The 12,486-nt window shown below is 40.3% G+C and overlaps 1 protein-coding gene across 1 annotated transcript in view; it reads right to left on the bottom strand.

Moving 5' to 3' along the window:
• The window catches only part of CHRM2 (cholinergic receptor, muscarinic 2), a 14,530-nt gene extending 9,997 nt beyond the window's left edge, over positions 1–4,533 (bottom strand). The window contains exon 1 of the mRNA XM_010159225.1: positions 4,450–4,533. The gene's annotated coding sequence lies outside the window, so the exon portion shown is untranslated. The remainder of the gene's footprint in view (positions 1–4,449) is intronic.
• Between the last annotated feature and the right edge of the window lie 7,953 nt (positions 4,534–12,486).

The following is a 12,486-nucleotide window of genomic DNA, read 5'->3' on the forward strand; positions in this document are numbered from 1 at the left end:
AGAGGAGAGGGTTCAGAAGGCAGACTGAAACAAGCTTACAATTTGTTCTGAATACCTGGAGCTCATGCGTAACAGAAATGCATCTCTTATTTAAAGCATGTACAGATAGATCTGAAAAAAGAAATAAATCCCCCAAAACCATGTTCTTTGTTTCTTCCTGGTTTAAATGACTTTTTTTTTTTTTTTTTCCTGCAAAAGCCTAAAGGAATATTGGTGAGGAAATAACAGAATAGTACAGGGGTTCTCTCAAAGAACGGCTGATTAACCCCCTCAACCTGCCAGTGAGTCCAGCAAAGATGCTGTGATATTTCAGTGAATATCTGCAAATCCCTCCACATCATGGAGGCCCTTCTGGGACCCTGAATAAACCCATGGAGACTCTCACTGTTCCTCAGAGATTTTGTAGCCTTCAGTAGTGCCTCTGACATGAATATTAACACACAGAGGGCCCAAAGGGGCTTTTACTGAAGTTAAAGAATTTTTTGCTTTTTCCCTTGGTTGAAAATGGTGTTAGTACATTGCTTTTTTCAGTGATTTCCTTATTCACTCAGTTATGATTGAGCAGACCGACTTGTTATACCTCTAGATGATCTTTGAACCTGCTCTGGAAGGTACGCAGTTTCTTTACTCAGGGAATGCTTTTAAAATTCTTGGAAGTCCATCATGGTCACTCTTACACAAAGTTTTCAAGAGCTTGAAAATCTAGTCCATTCTGTTTCTGTGTCCATTAATTCTGGGGATTTTTATACATCTTCCGTCTTAATTAGAAGTCTACCTAAGGTGTAGATGAGAAGCAGAGAAAAAAGCTGACTCAGTTATAGAAGGAGTTGGCTTAAATTCTTTCAAGAATTTAAGCATATATTGAACTTAAGTTCAAACTTTTTTTGAGAGGGCAGCTAAATCTTTTTTTATGCTTGTATTTGTGCAAACCGCATTTAAAGTGGTGAAACTGAAAAAAAACTAATGAGCTCTTTAACTTACTAGAAAGGAATGGTACCTAAATTCCTAAATTAGAATCCCTATTTCCAAGCCCATTGTGCAGTGTTGAGAGAAGTCTGTTTGTGAAAGTTGGAAAAGTGTTAAAAATACTTAACAGAATGTTTGTATAATGTTTCAAAATCTCAAATGAAGTATTTACTACATATAATTATAAACATGTTGATCACAGCTATGAATGTTTACTGTGAGTCTGCATGATCATCTCCCATTTCGTGGAGAGAAAACCTTAAAGATTACATGTTCCTTGCCAAAGGAAGGAAATATTTATTTAGCAGTTTTTCTGCAGCATTTATGTTCACAGTTGTTACATTATTATAAGCTCTCTAAGTCTCTGACTGTGTTATGTTTCATTAAGTGACTGCTACCTACTTTAATTACATAGACTCTAGTTGCAGACTAATTGCATTTTTACTCCACTACAGGTTTAAGAAATCCGTGTCTAATTCTGGCTCTGATGCATGGCTCCAGATATTGGTCTCAACACGCTGCAGTTACACTTAACAAGGTAAAATACCTTGGCTTTGTGTATGAATGATTCACCATGGCATTAAGAGAAGCCACTATCCTAAGTTAAATGATAATGTAATGTTTAACAAGGTTAGCTTAGTACCAGGAAACTGGGTGACTTGTCCCTGACCATGTACCTTCTGTTAAAAATATATTCAGCATCACTGGGCAAGGAAGACTAAAACACATAAGCAAATACTCTCAAGCTCTCTGCTCATTTTGATTTTTAAAGAGACATTGCAAAGGTTGCTCACCAGCTTTGACCTCTCTTGCATGTTTGTAAAAAGAAAATAATGGGAACATTTAAAATGCAACATTTCAAAAGTGCTAAATGGGATTATCTGAAACCAAAACTCCTGAGGGTCGTTAACTAACACAGGACAGAGGAGAGCAGGTAATTATTGCATGCATAGGTCTGCGCTGCAAGACGTGAAAAGGCTACACAGAATACCGTCCCTAGGTGCAATGCTCCAGCTCAGCTTCCGCCTCGTGGCAGGCAGTTTACTATGATTACTAAAAACAAAACCTTATGCCTCTGTCACAGGAACTGCTTGGACACAAGTGTGTAGAGAACATATTTTTATCCCACATGGGATTTTGCAAACTGACCTTGTTGTTTTAGCAATGAAGTCTATGAAATACAGGGCTTTCACAGAGTGATGATGATGAACATACCTGATGTCATTGGCAGATTTCATTCTAATTCAATGATGAGTTAAAAAAAGAAAAAAAAAAAGATACTTTTGAGACAAATAGCTCAATTTTAAAATTTCTTCATAAGCAGATTACACCAACTGCACAGAGCAGCAGGACACCCCTCAAATGGGAAGGTAGAACCAGGATGGGAGAAATTATTTTCCATCACTGAAGCTTTTGGTTCTCTGCAGTGACCAAAGTCTGAGGCTGAACAAAGCCTCAGTAACGCCACGCTGATTTGCAGATGTCACGTACCCCAGTCATATATGCCTTCTGATACTCTTTGGGAAGTCTATGGCTCAAAGGCGCATTTCACAGCTCCTTGCTCTCAGTCACTCACACTATAAGCCTGTGACTTCAAAGGGATATCTGAAAGGAAATGTTTGGAGGAAAAAATAAAAAGAGAAAGATTGCTTGTCTCCCTTTTTTTTTTCCCTGCTCATGATATAACAGGCTTAAGATACTTTGGTATAACTGCTTCTCAGTGTGTTATTTTTTTTCCTTCTTACTTCACAAAGACCACCAAAAGAAATTGACAGTGAGGAGGAAAACAGCTGTGTGATCTCAATCCAGATGCTGTCATTTTAAGAGTGAGCTTGTCAAAGTGCAGGCCAGAGACCTCCCATCTCTAAGCAAGTTCCATGGGTTGAGCCAGAATGATGTCCAAAATAATGAGTGACTCTCGGACTTTTTCATATCAGGACTTTCAGTAGCAGCATATGCAAAAGAATATGCTGCTCCCTGCTACATATCCTGTCATAAAGTAAATGAGAAAAATCTCTGAGGGTTGGTGGTGCCCTACCAGGCTATAGGCAACATCACTAAAATTATGTTTTCTGTTGCAAATTGAGGTTCAGTTCTAAATTCAGTCCATTTCAAAGTTTTAAATGTGTTATCCATAACATCAGTGTCTTCCATGTAAATGAAGTCCTGAACAGTTTTATTATAAAATCTAAAGGGTATCTTTTTGGGGGATGTGGGTTATTAAACAGTATGTTAGGTAGAATTACTTTTTTTTTTTTTCATTTTTAACGAATTAATTTGTATATTTTGGTTTAGTCTGTGATTTGCATTGCAATCACATAGAATGTGTGATGCACTGAACGACCCTGAATGGTTAAAATGCAGACACTCTTGTTTGTAAAAAGACATAATGGAGGGATTTATAGTCAGGTTAATATTTAACCTTTTAATCTCCTTAATGTTATGGTTGGAAAATACCTTTTAAATTTAATTATCTGCCTCTTTACATTTACCACTTTGCAAATGAGTCTCTAAAAATATCAGTCATCTCTCTTTACAGAGATCTATAATCATTTTCTGTCCAGTCATGACACTGGTCATCCTAAGCAAATGACACTCAACTCACCATGCCACTGACAGCATCATTTATTCTCTTCTTAATTGTCCAAGGTTTGCATATCTCGGACATGTATTTCAAGGGATAGTGTGCTTTACCCTTTACTCCACCTATATTAAGATAATTTCAAATTTTAAGCGATTATGGGGTTGCAGCTAAATGAAGAGCCTTTCAATAACCCAGGTAGTAAAAATCTCAGTGACTAATTGGGCATAGGTGGCACTGTGCTGATAAAAGAATTATTCCAGATACAGGTCTAAATTAATAATATTTAAACAAATAGAAAATATTTCTCAATAAGTAACATAGTAATGGAGTCTACATAAAATATAAACTAAGTTAGTGAATTATCTATACTTTCATATAAATTTCTCATATGTTTGGAAGAGCAGAAAACAATTTTTGATTTTTTTTTCCATGGAGAATGTTGTGGGATCCACTGATTTTGAAAGTAGTTGCCATTCTATCAGATGCAACAGAAAGTTGAAAATAGCGTTGTGGTAACTATGTGATAAAGATGGGCCGTGTGGGAATAGACAGAAAGGAAATATTTATCAACAAAATATCCAATGGTATCCAAAACCCTGCCTCATAATATCAGCTAGAACCATCCAGACTGACCACTATCATCAGCTAGGTGGTCAATGGAGAAGGACAACACAAATAGGTCAAAAAATAATTGGATATTTTCCCACTTCTCATACTTCTGCATATATGGTTAAGAGGCTCCATGGAGGCTTGTGAACTCTCTGCTGAGACAGAAAGAGAATGCTGCTACATTTCCATAAACAATCTTGATTATGCTTTGTAATTGAACATAGTAACACAGTTCATAGTTATTTTCAACTATAGTTTTGGCAAAAAGATTAAGAGAAATGAATTCTTACACTTTTTTTCTGGGAGAATCTCTTCTTGCTGCCTTGTAGTCTTCACAGGAAAAGGGGGTTTGTTGCTTTACATCAATGGACGGGTTTAGTGCTCCAGATAGGGAGAAACTGATGTAATTTGCCTTGAACTAAACAGAGCCAATATACCTTAAACTCCCATGTAAATACACATGGACTTCAAACACAAATAGAAACGTGAGTTTCAGGCATTCTAACGAATTTGTCATGAACCTGCTGCACGTAGCATGCAATACCTTCTGATCTTTCAATACTGTGAAACAGGGTGAAGTTTGAGAACAAGTAAATAGTGATCCAGTTTAGTCTGATGCAAAGAGCTCACTGGTATTTGGCTGAGAATAAAGACAGTGTAATAAAAAGAAGAAAAGCTCATAAAATTTGTAGTTTCTCTTTTGCAACCTTGTGATGCACATTTGTGCTTCAGCGGTCGGATAGTGGTTCAGTCTACCTTTGTTTGATACAAGCAGTATGAAAATAAAGCTTATGTAGTAAATTTGAATGAGTGAGCCAAAAGTTTTGGTTTTGCAAGGCTCTATACAGGAAGTCAAAAGGATGACTGAGATTTTCTTTGTCTGGAAAGAAAGTTCATAAAGTTGTTTTCAGACTTGCTAGCAAACAAAGGTAGGAGTATTAATGATGGGGAATGCCAAGAAGTTTACTGCCTCACTTCATGTAAACAACTGATAGTTAGGATACTCATATATGACTTTCTTAAGCCTATGACTTGAAGACTGCTCATACTGGTTGGAGAAAGTCCAGAGGATGGCCACGAAGATGCTCAGAGGACTGGAGCACCTCTCTCAGGAAAGGCTGAGAGAATTGGGTTTGTTCAGCCTAGAAAAGAGAAGTCTCCAGGGAGACCTTGTTGCAGCCTTCCAGTACCTGAAGGGGCTACAAGGAAGCTGGGGGGGGACTTTTTACAAGGGTCTGTAGTGACAGGACAAGGGGTAATGGGTTTAAATTGAAAGTGGGGAGGTTTAGATTGGATATCAGGAAGAAATTCTTCCCAGAGAGGGTGGTGAGGCACTGGCACAGGTTGCCCAGAGAAGCTGTGGATGCCCCATCCCTGGAAGTGTTCAAGGCCAGGCTGGATGAGGCTTTGAGCAACCTGGTCTAGTGGAGAGTGTCCCTGCCCATGGCAGGGGGGTTGGAACTAGATGGTCTTTATGGTTCCTTTCAAACCAAATCATTCTATGATTCTATGAATGTGGCATTTCTTGTTCCTGGACATCCAAGACACACAGTTTTGGGCTTCCTCTCATCACACTGGAGCCCAGGAAAGGGACCATGGTAAGTCTCCTGGGAAAAAAGCTAAACAAAAGCTCTCTCCAGCCTCAAAGGAATATCTTGAATAAGAGTTTGCCACGCATAAGGTATGTTTGTCTCTGCCTCCCCAGGCAGGTTAAAACCAGTGCTGAGGTTTCAAAAATGTTTTGAGTTATTGTGAGGATTTTTCTAAATGTTTTCATCAGTTATGAGAGAATCAGCCCACATGATTTTACCTCGTCAGCCTGAGTGGTTAACACTGCTCTGACTCTGATGGGACTGTTTCCTTCAGAGCGAGAAACTGGTGACATTAGGCAGCTACTTGCTGGTGAAATCTCCTTATTTACAGGAGTCCTTTCTGTTTCCCTCACCAGGGCTGAGCACTAATAAAGTCTGTCCCTGGCAGACACCCTGCAGGGACCTCTGTGCCCCAGAAGCATCTCCCTGATTTCCACAAAAATCATGTTGAAGCAACATCCATCTCCCCCACCTCCAGCCCGGGAACAGCCACCTATCGCCAGCTCAGCCCTTGGGACTGCAGCTAGGGAAATGCCTCACATCGTGTATTTTCTGCTTGTACGCTCTGCAACTAGGAGATTTGGGGAAGGACCTCAGCTATCCAAATAGCCCTCTGTGCCCCACCCACTGAACTTAAAAGACTGTGTATTATCTCTCTTGGCATTAACATCGTTGATGTTGTCTTTAGGGACAATGGGCATCTGCTGGCTAATGGATTCCTTCGGGAACTGTTAGTTCTTGATTCCTTAATTTGAACTTAGTTTGGTATAACACAGTAAGCCACTGTACAGTTTCACTGAATTTGTGAGTGCATTTCAGGTGGGATCATTTCTGGAGCAGCTGGGCATTGCCCAGCACAGCAGGGTCCTTACCCTCTTTGAAGCCTTGTGCCGTAACCAAAGTGTCAATTAGGGAACGATTGCATTCATAACAGGCAAATCATAAAATCATAACAAAGTTGTATGGAGAGATCTTCTGGTCTCCAAGAGAACTGCAAATGTACTTGTCTCAACGTAAGTTTAATTACAGTTCTTCAAAGCATCTATTACTTGTCTATGGCAGATTAGACTGTTAATTGTACAGTTTCACTTAGATTATAACTAACATTGACCAGCAGTTACTCTCCAAGATTTCCCTCACTTCCTATTTTCACTGTGTCAAACAAACCGGCTGGACAGAGGAGGCAATTTTGAACAGGTACCTGTGAGGAACTATCAGTACAACCAGCACCGCTGGCTAAGCAGCACAGTCCAACTCCTGCTACTTTGAGAATATTCAGAAGATACCTATGTACCTTTTTCTCTCGCAGGACACACATAGGAATTCTGGGAACAAAAAACAAATGCGTCCCACTGTCAGATATGTCAGGCACCTGCTTTTTCACACAGTAGGAAGGTTCTCTTGTGCACTGTATATCTGATCCTACTCAGCTCAGCTGCCACCATCATAATTCAATATTGAGTGTTTCCTTCTAACGAAGGGATTTGAGTGTTTTCCTTCCTTCCTTCCTCTTACAAGATGGACCCTGATGCTTTAATCCTATTGTGTTGTCTTGGTTATCTCCTTTTGTACTCCTATTTTTATTCAAGGAGCTGATATATCACCAACAGTGACAGTAGCCAATCAAAAAATAAAATCAAGCGGTGTTAAGGGTTAATCACTATTCAAGCAATTATTTTTCCTGCTTCATTAAAAGGAATCTGTTTTGCAACAGATGATAGAAAATCAAAAACCCATAATGCCCACAAAGCATAATCTCTTTCTCCATGTGTATATGTATGGAATACCTATTTATATTCTATTGTAGTTTTGTTATTTCCTATCCTTTTTGTTGTTTACTGATGTATTTCTTGATACTGTTGATCTGCATAAAAAAATTCTTTTCATGGTGTACACAAGGGTTTTGGACAGAACTGTGAATATTAGACAAAGGACAGTAAATCCAATATAATCCAAATTATACAGGCTAATCAACAATAACCTGTGTTTCTGTCAGAAAGGGCATGCCCATTGAATGTGCAGTGTCTCCAACGTCTATACTGTTTGGTTTTGAGATTCACAGAATTAATCTGAGCTCCCTTTGTAACTAACAGAGCTATCTGTTCATAACAAAAATGTACAGATAATATTTGCTTGTGTTAGATTCACTTCAGCTCTGTAAACATGCTACTTTGGGTCAGGTTTATATTCTTAAGAACGAATTAAATATCAGGCTGCTCATGAAAATATGAACTACTTGGAGGGTATTACAGAACTATCGTGAAGTGAGTTGTGAATATCTACACATAAGCTTTGGCAGAGGAAGCCTGACTGGGAGAGCACTGAGAGCAGTGGTCTACTGTATAGGCTACATGACTCATCCCAACTGCAATTTCAGAGTCTGAAATCCCATGGTAAATTGCTCTGAAAAAAAATCAATAGGTCAAAAGCCCTGTGCATGCCAGTGGCAAAACTTCTGTTGTTTGGGCAAGTTCAGGACTTTTCTGAAAAAAAGAGAAAAACAGGATTAGTGTCTGGGGACTAGTCCCAGTTCATTGTTTGCTGGATCCAGAGTTATATTCTTCTGTTCCCTGCTGTAAGCTGTCCTGGTATCATGCTTCCTATTCATCACTTCAGAGAAAAGTCTGTCTCCAATACCCCTGTGTAACATTCAGGGTGTCCAACCCAGCATTTCCTTCTTCTAAAGGACAACACTTCTCTTTTCTCCCCTTAGCACAGGGTCATGCAAAACTACCTAAGGGCTGTGACTGTTGCTGGGCAGTTGGCACTCATAACTGATTGCAAAATAAATCTGCAACATATAACACTGGTCTGAGGGTTGGGCCTAATGGGCTTCAGAATATCCCACAGCTGTAGATGCAGTCTGCTTTGCAGACTTTTTTCCAGTTGTGTTTACTGGACAGTGCTGCGCCACTGATGCAGTTCACCCAGCACAGTCTGTTTCTGGTCAAATGGATCTCTATGTATATATTTTGTTCATGAAGTTACATGGAACCCTTAACTGATAAAAGCACTTTGTAAATGACAGGCAAGTAAAGCATCGTAACAAAGAGCAAAGTAATAGTGTTATGAACAGACACGATGAGCAACAGAACAACCAAGGAATAAAATCTCATCTTTGCCATTCACCTACTCTATAGGTGATGTGGAGGAGGAGATGCAGATAACAGATATTCCTTTATAAACTGGAAACTGAAACTGAGGGAATAGCTGCAAGGAGAAGAGCCACTGGAATGGGATGGGGGAGGTCCTGGCAAAGAAAGAAATTATATGACTGCCATGGGGCAGTGCTTCACTGAATAAAACAAAATAGAATCATAGAATCATAGAATGGTTTGGGTTGGAAGGGCCCTTTAAAGATCATCTAGTTCCAACCCCCCTGCCATGGGCAGGGACACCTTGCACTAGACCAGGTTGCACAAAGCCACATCCAGCCTGGCCTTGAACACTTCCAGGGATGGGGCATCCACAGCTGCTCTGGGCAACCTGTCCCAGTGCCTCACCACCCTCTCTGTGAAGAATTTCTTCCTGACATCTAATCTAAACCTCCCTGATTTCAATTTATACCCATTACCCCTTGTCCTATCACTACAGGCTCTTGTAAAAAGTCCTCTCCCAGTACCCTTGTAGGCCCCCTTCAGATACTGGAAAGCTGCAATGAGGTCTCCTCGGAGCCTCCTCTTCTGCAGGCTGAACAAGCCCAGTTCTCGCAGCCTTCCGTCATAGGAGAGGTGCTCCAGCCCTCTGATCATCTTCGTGTCCCTCCTCTGGACTCGCTCCAAGTGGTCAATATCCTTCTAAATAGATCTAAATCATCACCAGTTTACTCGGTTCTTAATTATTGAGTGAATAGGACAAAAGAATAAATACAAAATAAATGAAAATCTCCTACATTTGCCTTCTGACTCCCAAGGAAAGGAAAACCAATGTTTTCTGTAGTAGAAACATTAGACTTTACCTCCTTTATGCCACTCCTGTGGTGTAAGGTAATGGAAAAGCTGCCAGGCAACTGAATATTTTCTCCCTGCTGGAGAATCTCTGGGTGGCTTAGACCCAACATTTAAAAACACTTAAAAATGTGAATAACTTCAAGATACCACAGGTGGCCACATCTAATGGTTTAGTACAAAGGGCACTAATTAAAGTCCTCTCTGTGTAAAAAGAAAGGCAAACGGAATGCTATATATATATTTCCATCTAAAAAAAAAAAAAATCAATGGAGACTATAGGAAATGTCTAAGAGAACTGCTGGATGAGAGCTTTGTTCTTTCAGTTCAGTTATTGAACTCATACAGAGTGGAAGAAGCAATGCAGTATTCCCAGGAAAACTAAGCTCTGCCTGCAAGACTGGAAAGAATCACCTCTGTGAGAAACAGGGTACTTCTGTAGTTATGCAAGTCTAACACATGCAATGAAGTTCACAGGTATTATGAAGCAGGAACACATATCCTTTTGTTTAATATGGAGTCAGACAGTAGGAAAGAAACTCACATGACTGTGCAGAAAATAGTCTGGAGTCTGGCAAAAGCAAACCAGAGAAAAAAAGGCTATCAGCATAACGCAGGTCTTTGGCTTCTTATTTGAAGGTGACACAATTCAAGGCTCCCACAGTATTTAATCTGCACTAGGCTTAACCACCCCAGGGTTTTCACATGGGAAGTCACCAGCCTATAGCCTCCAGTATGGAATATTTGCTGTTTCCCAGGAGCTAAAGCTAAGAGATTGCTCCAGACAATCAGAAATAGATCCCACCTGCCCTGAGGTCCACAGCTGTGACCAGTTGTTGACCACCAGTTACCCTCTGCAACCAGTCTGAAAGAAGGGCCAATAGAAATCATCTTACAGTTCTACCCCTCTTTCAGAGTTTTCCTGGGACAAGGCAAACTGTGAGTAGGGCATCTATGATGGGAGCAAAGTAGTATGCTGGTGAAACAACCACAAGAGTGACTACTCAGGTACATACCTCAGCTCATACCAGAGTAAAAGGCCTTTGATCACAGGTGAATCAAGCCTCATGTTTGCCCTTAACCTTTCTTTTCTTTCCTTTCCCTGCCACAGGTTCACATACCTATAGTAATGAGGAAAATTAGAAGATCCCAAGCTCTGTACTGTCGTCCATACAAGTGCTAGCTTATGCATAAGTGAGAAATTCCTGGTTTAGCAGGCCCTAGCAGCTCCACAGTGGCCAAGATTACACAGAGGTAAGCCTTTCCATGTCTATCACATGATGTGTATCTTTTCCCTCTCCTCCAAATTGCTTTTACCAGAGACAATGACAGCTGTCCATCTCTGATCCCAAGCATGCAGGCCTTGAACGACCAGCTGTTTCCTCTCTAACAGCCTCGACAGGAATGCACTCTGCAATGATGATTCGGCTTAGGTTCATTTTCCAGTGTAAAGGCTCAGCACAGAAACATCAAGAAGATTAACCACATACAGTTCAACCCCAAAGGCTTGCAGGAAAGTAGCCAGGCTCATTATAGTGCCATTTCAGCTGTTAACATGGTGGCCCTGATATTCATCCATCATTGAAGAGGATGAGGGTATACAGATTCACACCATTTGAAGAATAGTCAAAAAATGATACTGATGTTCATTGAATAGTTACTTCCATAATTAGTCCAGCTCTGATTACAACCTGGCCAAATCAGCATTCTCATTTTTTTAACTGTCCTAATAGTATCAGAAATATACCTTGCAAAATACTTCAGTATGAAAGAACTGGAAGGATGTGTCGGGCAGAACCATTAGAGAAGTGATGATGATATTACACAGTGTGACACATAGCTTTGCAGGAACAAACATTGCTTTTACTGTTTTGCAATAAAAGCAATGACTTAAACTGAACTTGAATGGAATCAGTGTCTGTCCTTGAAAGACACCTCACCCCTGACATCAAAGGCACCTCAGGAACACAAATACTATCAGTTATGGCAACCTCTTTCTCCATTTCAGCCTTCTGTCCGTGTGTGTTATCTCTCTCTTCTGCTCCAAGTTTATCTTGCAGCTCAGACCTGAAAGATCTATAGGGCATAAGTGATCTCTTACAATAGGTCTTCAAGACACTAGAGCTACTATATAGCTACAGAGCATGTTGAAGTTCGAAGTACAGGAGGGAGCAGGTTTGTTCACCTTTTCACTTGCTTGTTTGTTTTCAGGCAGGACGTACAGTGAAATGGGCAAAGACTGAGTTTATTTTTAGCTCTGTGCTTCCCTGTTGTTACACAAAGCTGGTGCTTGCTGGGAAGCAGTGGGATTTTGGGGCACATCGCTGATGGCAGGCTTTTCCATGTACACACAGAGAGCTTTTGCTAAGGGATGGCTAGAACAATACACAAAGATAAAGGAGAAAGCAGAGGCTGAGAAAGGAGTAAGGGAAGATAAGAGGATTCATTTAATGCAGTGGAGCTGAGCTAAAACCTGGATCAAAGCCTTGAAATGATACCATGAAGTTGGTGTGAGCCTGGCAGAACAGGCCACAGTAAGACTGCTAAATAATAAGTAACTCATGCTTATAATTCCACTTCTCTTTCATCTATATGTGCTGAAGGTAAGCAAGCCTTTATTCCATATTGCTCTGTTCAGTTACACAGTAAATAAGCAAGTGTTGAGCTCTAGCTGCAGTAAAAAGAGTGGGCAAGGGCCTGACAGGTTTGCAGTATTTTCCTTAAGAAGAGCAAGAAAAAACAAGAACCCCAGCACACTCAGCCACCATCACCTTCTTTATATATTAAA

This window comes from Eurypyga helias, unplaced genomic scaffold, assembly GCF_000690775.1.
Source record: "Eurypyga helias isolate BGI_N326 unplaced genomic scaffold, ASM69077v1 scaffold5249, whole genome shotgun sequence".
Classification (NCBI taxonomy): domain Eukaryota; kingdom Metazoa; phylum Chordata; class Aves; order Eurypygiformes; family Eurypygidae; genus Eurypyga; species Eurypyga helias.